This window comes from Mustela erminea, chromosome 1, assembly GCF_009829155.1.
Source record: "Mustela erminea isolate mMusErm1 chromosome 1, mMusErm1.Pri, whole genome shotgun sequence".
NCBI classification, from domain to species: Eukaryota; Metazoa; Chordata; class Mammalia; order Carnivora; family Mustelidae; genus Mustela; species Mustela erminea.
In genome coordinates this window covers 141,127,134-141,143,022 of record NC_045614.1, presented here as the reverse complement: position 1 = coordinate 141,143,022, position 15,889 = coordinate 141,127,134, and positions in this window count along the sequence as shown.

Sequence of the window (15,889 nt, the reverse complement as noted above, 5' to 3'; positions counted from 1 at the left end):
TTTTTAAGATTTTATTTATTTCCAGGCTTCTAGTGGACTCTATTGCAATCTCGTTATTCTTCTATACTTGGTCCTGTTCCATGTGTTCCTTTTATGATAAAGAAACTTATATCTAGTAAAAGATCAACATTAAACATCAGCCTAGCAGAGCGTCGACAGAATGCTGGACTCATGATGGTTTCAGCAGACTTGACTGGCCTTCCCTGATTGACTCCAGGATAGGAAAGCAAACCTGACCAAGTCAGCACTGGATTTTCTTGTGGACCCAGTCTGGCTAGAACACAACTTCCAGCTACATGGGAAAATCGTGACTCTTGGAAAAGAGACTGCAAAAGCAGCATTTACTCAACCAACCTGAAAATGGATGCGTGCTTTTACAAAGGTTCTGAAAAGCTATCTAGATATTCATGTACATTTCTGTATAGTCAGCTGCTACATGGGTATTTTAAGAAGCAGTCTGGGAAGTCACAGCAGGAACCTGGCTTTTGTGTTTCAAAAGTACCAGCTTTCTTGAAGCTCAAACAGAAATAAAGGGGAAACAGCATCATTACCTGGCAGGTTTTTCAGAGTGACTCCAGCAGGAGTTCTCACTTTTCTAGCTCCAACATGCTTGCCTCCCCAGCCTTGTGGAATAGAATGCTATCTTGGCAGAACCTGAACCAAAAATAATGAAACGTGGTTTCAACATTTTCATGCCATTTTTACCAGGAAATGCTTTCACTGGGAGCATACTGGTCTCCTTAGAACATGTGTAACTCTTCTTTTGAGAACAGAACATTTCTTTATTCGGTGGCCTCAAGAGCCCTTTTACCTTCAGCTGGATGGAGGGAGGAAAGAAATGGAACTCCAGTGGAAAGGTAACTATACATCTCTGTCACACACTTTCTTGCTGAGCTACATAATGGTTTATAAGCTCTCAGCTGAGACTTACAAAAGTGTTCCCAATTGCTGGTTCAAGGTCTGTAGCCAGCTTAGAAATTGTTGAAATGTACAAAATAAATGAGGAGAAAAAAAAAAAAAAAACAGCAGGGAAGGAAATTCTAGGTCATGCTTTTAAGAGCTTCTGACCAGAAAAAAAAAAGAGGATGGGAACAATTTTAATTTTAATGTTCAGTTTTTTTGAGGGTCACAATACGTGCATCTCTGGGACAAATGATTCGATGATCGAGGAGGGTTTAAGTCTACATCTTACAAAATGCAAATACACTGAATGGTATGGAATCCTGCCAAATACCAATAATCCTCATTTGTGTGGCTCAGTTAAGCCTCTGTTGCCCTCTCTCTTGTAACAGCAGTTAAAAAAAGAAAAAGAATTTTGAGTTGAGGTCAAAGACAGGAGACAAAGTGATGGCACAGCAAGAATAGTATATTAAATTTTCAAGACAGTCCTAAAATACCTGAAAGGAACCTGAGAAAAATACTGCAGTGCCCTTTGGAAATGATATGCTCACGATGTCAGGTGAGGATACTCTGCTGTGCTAGGATATGGGATCATGGTTAGCATTTGTCATATGCACTATGGTTTTTCTATTAAGGGATTCAGAGCCTAAAGTTTGCCCAAACTGAAACATTCCTATCACACTGCATCTCTTCTCCCAACTCTAATCACCCAACTTTGATTAATTTCTATTCACCTCTCTGATCTTGGTTCAAACTTCACTTCCTTAGAGAAGCCTTCCCCAACTTGGCCTCAACAGAGTTGAGGGTCCCTATAATGTACTCTATCTCCAGAGAATACACTTCACAGTTGATTTTGTATTACGAATAAGGGATTAATGGCTGTTTCCCACCATCTCCTTAGAGTTCAACCTAGTGCCTGCCTTGGTAGCAGGTCTTCAACAGACATTGGTTAATGACTAAGTTTAGCGATGGATAGATAAATAAACTGAAAAAACAACAGAATGGAGGTGCTGAGGTAAATCGATCTCCTACCGAGAGAGAGAAGTCAACAGTCTTGACTCTGTTTCTAGACACAAACAGACCACCCTATGTTAACTTTTAAAATTTATATAGGAAATTCAGTAACATTATTTTCTCTCCCCACTCTATAGAATTTCTGAGGCATGTTACCACTTTTCTGCCCATCTTAACATTTAGCACAGTGCCCACCGTTAAAACACATCCATTCTATATGAAGAAATTTAAGTCTTATCTGCCATGTGGCATAATCATTCTGTACTTGGGATTGGTGGATCTCAGAGACAGAGAGACTTCAGAGAAAGGAGGCTGCTAAGGCAGATTTGGGACCTCCACATTTTCTTTTGTGGTATATGCCATGAGCGGCAATCACACAGCTCCTTGGTCATTTAACACCCTTGAGACACAGCACAGGACCTCTTCCTAAATGTGAATTAGCCCGGTTTTTTATTGTGCATTTTTTCAATGACCTATGGTAATGGATTCATGCAAAAACTAGTCATCTCTAAGGACTTATAGTTAGATGCTCAAAGCAGACCGCAAAACATAATTCTTCCTACCCTCACTCTTCTCCTTTCTGGTCATTACATAGCTGCGTAGAAGAAAGTACAACATTGAGGCAACTTCAGGGATGATCGTGGGGAGCAGTCTAACATCGTGGAATCCCAGGGATGCTAGTAAAAACAAACATGACTGAAGCCATAAGTCAACAGCGATAATTCTATAATGATCTAGCTTTCGAAATGGGAGATACTGGTATATCACTTATAATGGAGGTCTGATTCAATGCTAATTTAAGTGAACCACTTGGTCCTTACTTTGCTTTTGGGTTTCTGCAAAAAAATTTTTTGTAAAATGCAGGGCATACCATCATGATTCTCAAATTTTCAGACATATACAACCCTATTTTATGTGCAACTGTACAATTTGCATTGAAGTTATTATATACTACCTTCCCTTTTGCTCTTTTTTTCCCTACAGACAGAAACAGTCCTATGTGTTCCAAAGCCCTGTCTAAACAATTCACAGTAATGACGGTCTAAAATACTTTCAGAAAAAATATAAATAAATAAATAACTTTCAGAACCTCTTTATTCAAAAGGCAATTCACTCTCTATATTCTAAAATCACCATTAGACATAGAATTATCTTGACTTATCTGGAAAAAATATTTATAATACTTACTTGCTCATTTATTCATGTATCTAATAATTTTTATGGTAGAAATATACATTTTCTTCTAGGAATCAGTAGCCCCAAGTTTGAATTCTATTCTAGATGGTTCTATGATCTTTGAAATATAACTTAATAGCTCAGTAACTAAGTTACTGTAGAATTAAGGGTTTAGACTAATGCACTGTAAAGTTCCAGACCAGATTTGATATTTAAGATTAAGTAATTATAATAACTGTTGACAGAGATGGGGGCCAGGTATTCTGCTTAGTATCATATATTTTATCTCACTCAGTATCTCCAATAGTCCTATGACATAGGTACTATTATTATTATTGACATTTTACAAATGAAAAAAGGAGACACAGGGAGGTTATGTAACTTTCCTAAGATCATTCAGTGGGGCTGGAATGGAAATCCAGCTCTGACAAACTATTCTGCACAAATCAGAGGTCAGGGAGTGAAGATAAAATTAACTCAAATATTAAAGTCCGTCACTTCAGATAATCTCAGTGGTATCTCTGGTTATGAATATTATGGATTATTATGAATTATTCAATTACAGGGAGGATATTTTATGTCTCCAGCTCTGTATGACTCCTAGGTTATATTTGACCAACACAATTCCCATAGACTCTAGTCACCACAAGCCACCACATAGAAGTATGCACAGACTCATGTATGTATATGGACACACACACAGTTCTGGTTCAAGGATATTTACCTACTCTAAGTCTAGCTTACATTACATAACAGTTTTTTGTAAAGCAACCCTTACATAATAAGATTGATGTGTTTGAAATTTGATTTTTATAGAGGTACTAGTACTTTTCATTTAATTTCCACAGAAATACCTACAGATACAGCCACACACATACAGTCATTGGCCTGAAACTATTTAAAACAGTTTCTTATTACCAAAATTTTTTTTCTCTTCAAATTATTTTTGCTTAAGGAAGGAACAGACAAAAATCAAAAAGACTGAGAAATTATGATGACACAGAAGGAATCCAGAAATAGGAGTCAGAGGACTTAGATTTGACTTTCAAGCCATGTGACCGGAGCAAGTCCTCTTGTTGCTTCATGCCTCAGTTTTACCATTTGTAGCATGGGGACAATGACAGTATTTACCTCAACAGGTAGCTGGGGTCTTAATGAATTAAAAAATATTCTAAGAAAGCATATGTGAAGTTGCTTAGAGAGTAGATCTTAGTTCTCATCATAAACAAAAAGTTTAGGTTATAGGTTGAGTTTGGGTTAAGAGAATATATTTAATTTTGTTAATTAATCTTTAACTCATTTAAAGAAATTGTTGCTGGGAAGCCTGGATGGCTCAGTTGGTTAAGCCACTGCTTTCAGCTCAGGTCGTGATCCCAGGGTCCTGGGATCGAGCCCTGCATCAGGCTCTCTGCTCAGCAGGGTGCCTTCTCCACCCCCACCCCCCCACCTGCCTCTCTGCCTACTTGTGATTTCTGTCAAATAAATAAATAAATAAAATCTAAAAAAAAAAAAAATACCACATCAAGTGACCATCAGTTGAGATACACCATGGATGAAGAGATATAGGATGAGAGAAGACACCATGAATGACAGACAGTAAAAACAACAGTAGAAGGAGATCCACAGAGGTTCCATATATAAGAAGGATAAGTCATAGACTTTAAAATAACTGTTCTTACTATGCTCGAGGGCATAAGAAAAGCTATGGCAAGAATTAAAAACTATTAAAAAATTAAACAGCTGATGTGAAACAGAAGAAAAAGGGAACTCCATAACCAAAAATTGCAACAGAAATTAAGAACTCAGTGTTTGATTTCAACAAACTGAGCCGAAGAAACAATTAGTGAACTGGAAGATAGCTTAGAAAAAAAGGGGGGGGGGGCGCCTGGGTGGCTCAGTGGGTTAAGCCACTGCCTTCGGCTCAGGTCATGATCTCAGGGTCCTGGGATCGAGTCCCGCATCGGGCTCTCTGCTCAGCAGGGAGCCTGCTTCCTCCTCTCTCTCTCTGCCTGCCTCTCTGTCTACTTGTGATCTCTCTCTGTCAAATAAATAAATAAAATATTAAAAAAATATATGATAAAGCAAAAATGGAAAACTGAGAAAAGCAATTGTGAGACATAAAGGATATAGTGAAAACATTACTTACAATAATCAGAATTTCAAAAGGAAAGTAAAAAAAAAAAAAAAAAAGAATGGATCAGGTACTATATTTAGAGGTAATTCCTAAGAATTTTTCAAAAGTAATGAAACTGTTTAACTCACAGATTAAAGACCAATGGACTCCAAGGTGGATAAATTAAAAAATTTACATCTATGGTAGGCAAAATTCTGAGATGGCTTCCAAGACTCCTACCCCTTGGTGGATATACCCTGTATAATTCCCTCATACCCTGGCATATATAGCCTGTATAATCCCCTGTCATGATAAGACCTGTGAATATGATGGAATAATCCCTTGATTATAAGTTACAGAACATGGCAATGTTGACCAGATAGCTACTACCTGTAGTTATGCTAAATTATATGACTCACTAGTAACAAAATGAAGAAAGATTTTCCTGATGGATTTGAGTAAGTAAGCTGACATGTCAGATGGCCACATGCATAGGACCTGATGGCCTCTAGAACTGAGAGCATTCCCAGCTATTAGCCTGACACAAAATAGGGACCTCACTCTACTGCAAGTAATTGAACCCTGCCAAATCTAAATGACCTTGGGAGAGGATCCTGAGACTCAGATGAGATTGCAGCCCTGACTGAACCTTTCACTGCAATCTTGTGAGCCCCTAAGCAGAAGACCCAGTTAAATATGCCAAAATCATGGTTGTGTCTGTATTGTTGTAGGGTTTTACGTAACACTTTTCCTTTTCATTATTTTCTAAATTTTCTTCAATATTTTGTATTCGTTTTAGTATTTTAATTTTATTATTTCATACTTCAGTTTTCTGAAGATATTACAAATGGAATTTTTCTGAGTCAGGTTGGCATGAATTGGAAGTTTTCTTGAAAACATAGCTGCACCCTTTCTGATCTTTATTTTAAATATTCATTTCTAAATCTAATTGGAATCACTGATCTAATACCTTATCCATAGCTCATTTCACTTCAAATACAAAATACTTCTGGGCTTCTCCCCACAATCCACCACACTATTAAATGAGTACTTATTTCCTAACTCATTAAGTGACATATTGCTAGAAATATTACTCCAAATAGCAAATGGAAAATAAAACTCCCTTTGACCTTGTTTTGACTTTCATAAAGAAAAATGACAAATTTGAACATGCTTGTACCATATGACAATAATTAATTTCCTGGAAAGTGAAGTGCTCTTTGAAGATTAATGGTTCATTCATATAATAAAATTTATCAAATTTTTCTTTCATGGCTCCTGGATTTTGTTCACTGTTTAGAAAGTTTTGCCATGGGGGCGCCTGGGTGGCTCAGTGGGTTAAGCCGCTGCCTTCGGCTCAGGTCATGATCTCAGGGTCCTGGGATCGAGTCCCGCATCGGGCTCTCTGCTCAGCAGGGAGCCTGCTTCCTCCTCTCTCTCTCTGCCTGCCTCTCTGCCTACTGTGATCTCTCTATGTCAAATAAATAAATAAAATCTTTAAAAAAAAAAGAAAGTTTTGCCATGTAAAGATTATTTTTCTTTAATTTCTATATATATTCTTATATTATTTTTATGGTTTCAACTTATTTCCACATTTAAATTTGATCCACATGAAATTTGGTGGTAAAAATTAGTAAAAATCCACCTTTATTTTTTCCAATTTTCCTGACACAATTTATTGAATAATCCATCATTTTCTTAAAATGTATGTTTTATTATATTTTCATGTTTTCATTACATTTTCATATATTTCTATTTCTATATCTTGATTCTGTTTTATTTCATCAATCTTTATACCTATGTTTATTCTTATACCAACTGTCTTATTTACTGCAGCATAGTGCACAAGTTAAGAGCATCAGATTCTGGAGCCTGATTATTTGGGTTTGAAGCCTGGTTCTTCTACTTACAAGCTGTGAGACCTTAAGCAAATTACCTGACCTCTCTGTGCCTTGGTTTTCTTATCTGTAAAATGCAATAATAATAGCATGTTCTTAATAGGTTTGTTATAGAATCGCTACAGGATAGGGGCACCTGGGTGTCTCAGATGGTTAAGCGTCTGCCTTTGGCTCAGCTCATGATCCCAGGGGCCTAGGATTGAGTCCCACAGTGGGCTCTCTGCTCAGCTGGGAGCCTGCTTTTCCCTCTTCCACCCCTCCCTTCCCACACTTATTCCCTCTGAGTCTCTTTGTAAAATAAATAAAATCTTTAAAAAAAAAAAAAAAAACAAGAATTGCTACAGGATAACATTTAATATATATAAAGAACTTATAACCATGTATAGCATACAATAAATACTACCAAAAGTTTATTAAACACAATTTAACATCTATAACCATGTGCTGTTTTGTTTTGTATTATTTTCTGTAATTTTCTGAATATTCTTCTATGTTTATTTTCCACGTGAACTTTAAATGTCAAAGATTAATGTTTCATCTTTATTGGGTTCATATTAAACTTGTAATTTATATAGTATTGGTATTTTTACAATAATATCTTTCTCTCCAAGAACAAGGTATATATCACTACATTTGGTCAAGTTGTCCTGGGGGTCTTAGAAGCAATTTAAAATTTTCACAAAGATTTTACAAAATTCTCGAAGGTTTATTCATAGATTTTATATCTCTGGTTACTACTATAAATGTAATCTTTCCATTATGTTCTGGGTTTTTTGGTATTGTACAACCATTGCTTTTTGCATATTAACACAGTAATCGGCTACTTTAAGGAGTTCTTGTCTATTGCTTTTATTATTTTATCAGCTAATTAATTGGGGTTTCTCTATATATGGTTGTTAGGACTGAATTGTGTCCCCACAAAATATATGTGATGATATTTGGACATCGACCTTTGAGAAGTAATTAGGTTTAGATGAAGTCATGAGGGTAGTGTCCTTATGTCCTGGAGGGTCCCAGGCACCCCAAGAAGAATGAGAATATTATCTTGTCAAGACCGCTCAACCTGGGATGCCTGGATGGCTCAGTGGGTTAAGCCTCTGCCTTCAGCTAAGATCATGATCTCAGGGTCCTAGGATCAAGCCCCGCATTGGGCTCTCTCCTCAGCAGGGAGCCTGCTTCCCCCCTCTCTCTCTCTGCCTGCTGCTCTGCCCACTTGTGATCTCTGTCAAATGTATAAATAAAATCTTAAAAAAAAAAAAACAAACCACTCAACCTATGGTATTTTGTTGTGGTAACCTGAGCAGACAAAGATAATAGTCGAATCATTTCAAAATAATTGTCATTTGCCTCTTTCCTTCAATTTCCATACCTCATCTTTTTTTTTTTAACTCAATTGCATTAGCAAGAACGTCCAGAAAAATATTAAATATTAGTGATGACAGAACAGCTCTGGGGCACCTGCATGGCTCAGTGGGTTAAGCCTCTGCCTCTGGCTCAGGTCCTGATCTCAGGGTCCTGGGATCAAGCTCTGCATCAGGCTCTCTGCTCAGCAGGGAGCCTGCTTCCCTTCCTCTCTCTGCCTGCCTCTCTGCCTTCTTGTGAGCTCTCTCTCTCTGTCAAATAAATAAATAAAATCTTGGAAAAAAAAAAAAAGAACAGTCTAATACTTCTCTACTAAACATAATAATTAAGGCTTCATTTTCAGTTTTGCATAATGTCGCTAATAATTATTGAATACTTAGTGTATTCTGTGCCCTTCATATATACTGATTGAATTAATCCTCACATTAACACTATGAGGAGATCCTATTGTCTCCATTTTACAGATAAAGGAACTGAAGCACAGAGAAGTCATACAAAATGTCCGATATCCTCTTCCCAAAACAAGACTTGCACTAACTACAACATTATAGTTTTTGTTTTATGTATCTGTTTCCTCACTATTCTGTACTTGTGGAGGGTTGGCTTTCTTAAGACAAAGCCTGAATACATTACACATTCAGTAAATGTTTGCTTAGCAAAGGAATGAAGGAGTTGGTTTCTGAGAAAACAATGGATTCTGCTTTGGGGATATGACAAAAGTGAGTTGCCTGCAGAAAGTCTGGGCAATATCCTATAGACAGTTGAATGAACATCATGAGCTGGGAAAACATCTTGGCTAAAGCTAAGGTTTGCATTCTCAAATTCTATTTTAATTATGGGGCACCTGGGTGGCTCAGTGGGTTAAAGCCTCTGCCTTCAGCTCAGGTCATGATCCCAGGGTCCTGGGGTCCTGGGATTGAGCCCCGCATCGGGCTCTCTGCTCAGTGGGGAGCCTGCTTCCTCCTCTCTCTCTCTGCCTGCCTCTCCACCTACTTGTGATCTCTCTCTCTCTCTCTCTGTCAAATATATAAATAAAATCTTTTTTTAAAAATTCTATTTTAATTATGATTTTCTCATACTACCTAATATTAATTTTATATCTTATTATTAAAGATATTGAAATGCTAGTCAGTAGAGAATTCCATTTAATAGGAGCTTTGAAGTCATGAGAGTGGTTGAGAACACGCAAAGAGGACATGTAAAGTGAGCAAAAAAATGTGAGGAATAGGCACATCATGAAATTTCTCCCAGTACTGAGGATATGGCTAAACAATATGCCTAGGAAACAGGGAGGATAATTTCATGCCAACACATTTTCTTAACAGATTTTTCTCAAGAAAAAATGTATATATTTTTGAACTATTCTAGCCTGAACAAGAATACATTGTCTGGAAAAGAAATTTTTTCTCAGCTCCACAGGTACACTCTATTACCTTATCCTTCTCTTCAGTGATCCTTATTGTTTTTCCCACTGTTGGTTTTACTTAATCTACAGCAAATGCACTTACCTATCGCTTTATTTCCTGCTGCATTATCTAAATTTCCCCCCAGTGTCTTTACTATTCCTTCTGACACAGATAACCAATTCATATCTTAAAACCACTGACTCATCAGAATAACGTAAAACATGAAAAAAAAATTTGGCATTCAGTGGAGTTGCAGGCTCAGTGACGGAACCAGTTATTTTTGTTTTTGATTTAAAGATTTCATTTATTTATTTGACAGACAGATCACAAGTAGGGAGAGAGGCAAGCAGTGAGAGAGAGGGGGAAGCAGGCTCCCCACCTAGCAGAGACCCTGATGTCGGGCCTGATCCCAGGACCCTGGGATCATGACTGGAGCCAAAGCAGAGGCTTTAACCCACCTAGGTGCCCCTTGATGGAACCAGTTTTAATGAGAGCTACCAACGCAAGGTACAAGCCAGATGCCGGGGCCTAGGAAGTTTAGGTGAGTCAAGATCAAAGGAAACTCAGGCACAATGACAGAGTAAGTTGGCAGAAGCTAGACTTCAGTGACCTGTGTCAATTTCTGCATCTCCCTGTCAATACTAAATGCCACAACCATGGCCTCCCTGGAATTCCCAGAAAACATGTTTGTTCAGAACTGAGTTTAGCCACAGAATAGGGTTAAGAAAATTCTACTGTCAAATTTAAAATGTAAATGAATAAATGAATGAATGAATGAATGAATAACAGACTACCTTCTTTATCTATACCCATAATGCCATTTTGTCTGTTGAGTGATTTTTGTTGCTGCTGTTTGGAGTGGGGTGTGCTTTTAGAAATTTTTGCTGGGAAAAAAAAAAAAAAAAACAGAAATGCCAGTCAAGACTAGGTTAAGCAATAAGGAAATTTTTTTTCTGTTACATAAAAGGAAGTCTAGAGATTGATTCAGCAGCCTGGTGATGTTAACAAGAATACAAGCTCTTGGGCTCGTGGGAGGCTCAGTCGGTTAAATGCCTGCCTTCTGCTCAGGGCAAGATCCCAGGGTCCTGGTAGCCCCGCCTCCAGCTCACCACTCTCAGCTGGGAATCTGCTTCTCCCTTTCCCTCTCCCCCTCCCCCCACTCATACTCTCTTTCTTCTTTCATAAATAAATGAAACTTTAAAAAATACAAAGAATAGGGCTCCTGGGTAGCTCAGTGGGTTAAGCCGCTGCCTTCGGCTCAGGTCATGATCTTGGGGTGCTGGGATCGAGTCCCGCATCGGGCTCTCTGCTCGGCGGGGAGCCTGCTTCCTCCTCTCTCTCTCTGCCTGCCTCTCTGCCTACTTGTGATCTCTCTCTGTCGAATAAATAAATAAAATCTTTAAAAAAAAATAAAATACAAAGAATACAAGCTCTTTCCATTTTTTTTACTCTACTGAGCTTGTTTTTCCCTACTCTCCGAGGCCAGTCTACCTCAAGGCTGTGGCTGCTAGCCAGCAGGAACTAGAACAATAAGTTCCCTTAATCACGTTACAACAGGAGATGAAGAAAACATCTCCCCCAGCTGGAGATTGTACGATGCTCATTCTGTCAAATTGGGCAAACCTAATAAGACACAATAAAAGCTACTGGGCATATTCTATGTACTCATCCTCACTCATACTAATCAAGATCCAGCCCTAGGGTTTCAGATGGGAAAGATTTATGAAAAAAGAGAGTTTTATTTGAAAAGAGGGGAGATGGGAAATTGAAACTAATGGGTCCTTTACATCCAATCAGAAAATCTGAGGTAGTAATTATAGGCACAAATTTTGCTGTGATTTTCCAACCTAGTATATTCTGTAAGTTTATTGCTATATAAAATATTTTTATTGTATCTTAAAATATCTTAGTTTATCTGAATATATTTTACAAAACTACAGATTTTCATTTAAGATAGAGTTGAATATGATTCCATTACATTTTAGAGTCATTTTTTGACCAGAAAAAAAAATACAACTAATTTTCCAAGGGGAAAATGTATAAACTAACAGAGATCCAGCAAGCAAAAAATACGAGCTTCTGCATTACAAAAAGTAGAAAAATAGAAACTCTTTAGAATAGTTACTACTTTCAGGGGTGCCTGGGTGGCTCAGTTGGTTGAGTAGCTGACTTCAGCGCAGGTCATGATCCCAGGATTCTGGGCTGGAGCTCTGAGCGGAGCCTAGCATACTGCTTGCCCCTCCGCCCCTCCCTCACTCACACACAAGCAAGCACTCGCCCTCTCTCTCTCTCCCAAATAAATAAATAAGTAAACTCGTTAAAAGTAATTAGTGACTACTTTCTGAGTCAATCAGTGGCATAATTTATTTATTTCCATATTTCTTGTAGCACCTATAACCATTATTGGTAGTTTTCAAAATGATGTTAGTGCAGAAACATCTTTTGCAAATGAAAGCTTGCAAGAAATGCCAGTGTATAAAACAAGCAAAAGTGGAATTTCTCTGACTGAAGCAGCATTTCCACCTACTTTGTCTCCTTTCACCTTCGTGGATATCAGCAGGGGTGGGGCTGGCAGTGCTGTGAAGCAGCTCAAACACAACTGACCTATATTATTGCCAAATATCATGGAAGGAAAAAAATGTAGAGGGCACTTGGAATTAAAATGACATGGCAATAATGCTAATTTTTCTCTGAAGATTCAGATTCACATCCTCCTTACATTAATTTTACATTTATTATTAAAGATGTAGACAGAATTCCATTTAATTATCCAGGGCATGCTATATTGTGAACAAATATAGTAAAAATGTCCATGTTAGAGTATATGATAATGAAACACAAATAAACTTCTTGTTGAAAAATAATGATTCTTTTGTGAATGCATCATTATATATATCGCTCTTATATGTGAGGCTTTTTTCTTACCACATCATCTTATCAATTATGTACTGCAGATCAATTTCCTTCTAGTTTAATTATGATTTTGCTCACACACTTGCTATTACCAAATCAATACAGGAAAATATAATGCATTATAAGAAAACATGCCATTATGTGGTTGGCACTGTAAAAAATTCCAAATAAGATATTTGTTGGAATCACCATAACTTTTCTTCAACATGATAGAGTTTAGTTTACCCCTATATTTAAGTATTGTGTGTGTAGGAATTGAGATGGCTTTTGAGATTTGTCATGATTTAAGGAGAGCAGGTCAAGACTTATTCCTACACACACACATGCACACACACACACACTCACACACCAATCCTAGTGACCAATCATTGGGTCTGGGTGTCCTCAAGAAGAAGGGTAGTATATAACCTTGAGTAAGATAGCTATTTCTGTTGAGGATATTTCTAGGGAAGGTTCAGCTGTGAGTCAGCAGCAGCCAACTGTCTCCCTACACACACACACACACACACACACACTCACATGCACCAATCCTAATGACCAGTCACTGGGTCTGGGAGTCTTCAGGGAGAAGGGTGGTACCTAACCTTGAGTAAGATAGCTATTTCTGTTGAGGATATTCCTAGGGAGGGTTCAGCTGTGAGTCAGCAGCTGCAAACCTTCTCCACAGCTGGTGAAATGAATGTCTTGATCCTTAAGAGAGAATGGTGATGTACCACCAAATCAACTCTGACTCCAGCTCTTTCTTCTGAAAATTGATCATTGAAGAGAAAAATTAAAAATCCTAAAAAAGACCACAGGCAGTAATTTCTCTGACATCAACCATAGCAACATTTTTCTAAATATGCCTCCTGAGAGGGGCGCCTGGGTGGCTCAGTGGGTTAAGCCTCTGCCTTTGGCTCAGGTCATGACCCCAGGGTCCTGGGATTGAGCCCCAAATTAGGCTCTCTGCTCGGCGGGGAGCCTGCACCCTTTCTCTGCCTGCCTCTCTGCCTACTTGTGATCTCTTTCTCTTCGTGTCAAATAAATAAATACAATCTTTTTTTTAAATTAAATAAATACGCCTTGTGAGGCAAGGGAAACAAAAGCAAAAATAAACTATTGCGACTACATCAAAATAAAAAGCTTCTGTACAGCAAAGGAAATAATCAATAAAACTAAACAAAACTAAAAGGTAACCTACAGAATGGAAGAGGATATTTGCAAAGAGTACAAAACACCATTATTCTATTTGTGAAGAAGAGATTATATCTGAGACTTCTTGCCCCAAAATGAGGCTATTTAAAATTCTAGCCCAATTTGCTTTTTTTAACTGAAACTCCCATTAAAATATGCAGGGGGAATTTCACTCTCATAGCCAACTTACTACAAGGTTGAATCCTCTAACTATATATTTATACTAATTTCTACAAATCTAGAGACTTGGTCAAATTGGAGCTAAGGTTAATATATGTTTGAACACTCAGAGTTTTTAGATAGAGTGTCATAGTATTGACTAGAAATATCACTGATATCAAATTTGGGGATACAGGGTGAAAGATGGAGAATACTGGGTATGATTGGAGTCAAGTGTTTGGGCAAAGGAAAGTGTCAGACTCCTGACATCACGAGCCTTTAAATGAAATAGGTTCTTTCATTAAGAAGGTGTTCACCATAATGGAGATAACTCAGAATCCTGATATTCTCCTTTACAAACCAAGGATGCATAAAGCAAGCCTTACTACCTCTCTTTCTTTCTGTCTATATTTCAGTGCAGCTCATACTATTGAACAAACACTAGTTGTGTCACATGAAGCATGCACCCTTTTCTCCAGATCTAGATTTTTGTGTTTCTATCTTAATCATACCATTTGTGATGTTCTCATTGTCATAATAAATGAGATTTTATAGGACAGTTCCTTAACTATTTGGGGGTTACAGGCTCCTCGGAGTATCTATATCACTCAGGGTTCTATTTGTAAGCAATGAAAGCCAATTCTGCCATGTTTAAGTGGAATATTGACTCACTGAAGGAATATTGACGGTTTCTAGAATGGAGGTTTCAATATGGGAGGTAAGCAAAACTATGAGTTCCAAGACAGATAAAGGAAAATTTAAAGGATAAATATCCAATACAAAATCTCTAATGAATGTAGATTGTTCCCAGAAAAAAATATACACATACAATGTTTTTATTCATTTCTGAAGGTTCTTGAATCTTTAAGACCCACCTGTTTGACTGCTAGAGAAAAAAAAAATGGGTCCTCTTGGTGGTGGCTGTCCTCATTGTTTGAGAAAATGAATCCTGCTATACAATATAAAGCCTCCTAGAGAGAATTAGTTCTAATTTTCTAAATAAAATATTCAAACTTATTTATATATCAAGTTGAATTCTAGATGAGGAGTGTGGGTATAGCTGCATGTTTAAAATGAACTTATATAAATTACCTCTTCCCTTATGAGTGTTATGTCCATAAAATTCCTCAATTATCATCATGCTAATGAAAAGAATTTTTATTATTATCAATGTAACCATAATATTAATCAGGGCCCCCTGTGTCCTATCAGCTTTGAATCCTTAGCTATAAGCTGCATCATATATATATATATATATATATATATATATATATATATATATATATGTATATATATACACATATATATATATATTCCAGCTCTCAAAACTAACTTCAAATTAATTCAATTTTTTTTAGTTGAATCTCTAAATAAATAATAGGGAGGATTTAACTCACAATCAATGACAATATCTATTAAAACTTCCTCTCCTATTCTTCCTTCCATCAGATTCTCATATACCCTAGTTTCTCAGGAGCAGTGCTATCCAATAAAGTAGCCACTAGCCATATATAGCTATTTAAATTTAAATTAATTAAAATGCAGTGAAATCTAGCATTCTGCAGTCACACTAGCCATATTCAAATATTCAATAGTCCCAGACATGTTAAAAACAGAATAATTCCATAACTGCAGAAAGTTCTATTGGAAAATACTGCTTGAGGGCCTCTCACCTGAACAAAGCACTAGCCTCTTCCTGATACCCACCCAAGTAGCCATCTGCACCCCCAAACGTCCTCAGCTCTTTGAAATGAAATGGCACTCTCTTTCAACCT